Here is a 3,027-nt window from a genome sequence, read left to right as displayed (position 1 = left end):
ATATTACAATTATTAAATAATTATATTTGATATATTCTTTCTATATATATATATATATATATATTTATTTATTTGTTTTAATAATGATTTGATTATATTGTATATTATTATTTTTAAGTTATTACATATATACGTACATTTATATTTATATTTATATTTATATGTATACATATTTATTTATAAATAATAGTTCGTGAATTGTCGGGAATGGTCAAAGTTCAATGAATGCAAAACAACAGTCTAAGAATTTTCGAGACTCGTCATTACAGATTTTGCTTATCGTGTCGGAACCATATAAAGATTAAAGTTTAAATTTGATCGGAAATTCCCGGGTCATCACAAACATCCTGCGAGATTTCAAAATACTGATTGCTAATTCCCAATGATTCGTATGGCAATTCTCATTACAAGATGCGAATGAGTAAATGATGGGGTTTCAATGAATAATTATAATGACTTTTTGGAGAGGCTAAAGTCAAAGGGTAATGAAGTTGTTGGTACATCTGCTAATAATGTGGTGGAATGTAAAAGGTTCCCTGGTAACGATGGTGTATATCTCAAGGTTATAATAAGGTTAGTCTGACTGAAAAGTCGAAGTTGACTTGCTGGAGCTGTGACAAAACTGGCTACTTTGAATAGGAGTCGCAAAGTTATTTTTGCTAATAAATGCCAAAGAATCTGACGCGGATACGTTGTTTAAACTTTTACTTTGGTTTCAAGAGTTTTTCGGGTACATAACATGTGGTTGGATCATCATCTCGATTGCTCATCATTCGAAGTGTCTTTAGAAATTTTCGAATGGTTTGAACACAGATTGTAATCGTTAACATACATTTGATGTTCTAACACAGTTTTGAAGTCAAAATATAGCTTGTGAAAGATGTAAGGATCTAAAGGTGATGATTTTGGTCTTATCTCAAGTTGAATTTTGAGATTTCAAAATCAGAATATGTAATTAAATTTTGAATGAGTATGGTTGTTTTGATTTCTATAAAAGAATGTATATTGTTGTGAAAGTAGGGAGTATAATGGATGATTTGCTGAATCAGATTCGAAGAATGTAACATATTAATTGTGAGTTTATATATCTCTCGAGTATTACCTACCCGTTAAAAAAAAATTCACAATTAATATTTTGTACAAAAGAATTTTATTACAGTCTTTATGAAAATATATATATGTATATTTTCTTCAGATGTAATATAGATTTAATGAGTTAATATTAAATTAAACTCATTTGATTTACGGTTGAAACTAGAATTGAATAATCTCTAAAGGCTTTAAAAAGTACATAACTTTTACGAAGTATTTCTTTAATGACATTGAAATTATGAATCAATACTTCGTTATTTGTTGATGTATGATGTTCGGTTCGTGGAATTCTTGTGAATTTCGCAAAGCACGAATGATGTTATCTAAAACGTTTCGAGTACATCGATGATGAAAGTGTAGAATCAAATATATACTTGATTTATTATGAATTGGAATTTGTTGAATTGCGACAGAGATTGTAGTTAACGCTGGTTAAGTTGCGGCCGAAGGACGTACATTATTGCATATTTGTAATATGAATTAACCGAGTAGTTAAGATTCACACACAATAGCTTAGCACGGAAAGATTTATTTCAATATATATATATATATATATATATATATATATATATATATATATATATATATATATATATATATATATATATATAATATACATATAATTTCTTCAGAGGGAATAAATTAATTCTTCATAACTCGTTGATACAATATACACGTTATTGATTCGTAATAATGTCCACAGTGATTCTTGAATTGTCGGAGTTTGTGATGTTATCGGTGTTGTTGATTCGGATGTTGACTGTACTGACGATGCTGGTAACGCTAACGGTACTGTTGATGCTGTTGGTAAAGCAAGTTTAGCTTGTTAATCACACACCATTTTTGTCAGGGTTTCTACTCTTCCTTTTATCATTTTGATTTGTTTAACTGATTTATGGTTAGGGCTAGATTAGATAATCTCTAAGACTTTAGAGATTACAAAATCGCCGCGGAATGTTTCTCCAATGAAGTTATGAATTAATACTTCGTCAGTTATTGTTGTTGGTACTCCTTGGTATCTATGGTGCGTATGACGTTGATGTTCATGGGACAGATTGTGAAGTTGAGGTTTACGACGCAGTTGTGGTTGGAGGTGGTAATGGTACTGTTGGCGTTGATGATGGTGGTACTGGTTATGCTGCTGGTGCTGCTGCTGGTGTTTGTAATCTTTGCACCATATTCTCCAAAGCCACTACCCGAGCGCGAAGCTCGTTGACTTCTTCTATTATACCGGGGTGATTGTCGGTTTGGACGAGCGGATAAATATAATCTGGAATTTGATGTAGTATATAATCGTGACGAGATACTCTGGAAATGAGAGAGAAAATGGTGTTTCAGATTGGTTCACCGGTAAGTGCTTCAGGTTCTTCGTTAAGAGGGCAATGGGGTGGATGGAAGGGATCACCTTCTTCTTGTCTCCAATGATTGAGGAGGCTACGAACCCATCCCCAATTCATCCAGAATAGATGATGGCTGATTGGTTGATCCATTCCGGTCACACTGCTTTCAGAGCTGGAGTGAGATTCCATTTTGGAATCCGAGGAACTTGAATTAATGATGAATTCCATTTCGTACGATTGAATAAGGATTTTTTTCGATATGAAATGATTTTCGGTTATCGGATGGTATTCTAATTACATAGAATATCCATAGATGTAGAACAAAAGATTTCGTAGATTACGGAGGAATTTACGGGATATGTCAGGTAAAGTTTAAAGTAACAGATACGATAAGATATGATTTAGCAGATACGCTAAGATATGAATTTTGTCTATACACTACTCATGCAATTAATGTAGCAAGACGTGTCTAAACTAGTAATGATAAGCAGGTAATTTCCTAAGAATGATAAGCAGATGATTTCTGACTAAAAATGATAAGCAAAACTTTTGACATGCAGACACGGTCGAAGTCCAGACTCACTAATGCATCCTA

The sequence above is a fragment of the Rutidosis leptorrhynchoides genome, chromosome 3, assembly GCF_046630445.1.
Source record: "Rutidosis leptorrhynchoides isolate AG116_Rl617_1_P2 chromosome 3, CSIRO_AGI_Rlap_v1, whole genome shotgun sequence".
Taxonomy (NCBI): domain Eukaryota; kingdom Viridiplantae; phylum Streptophyta; class Magnoliopsida; order Asterales; family Asteraceae; genus Rutidosis; species Rutidosis leptorrhynchoides.
The sequence above is the reverse complement of the archived record's forward strand: the minus strand, read 5'-3'. Positions refer to the sequence as shown.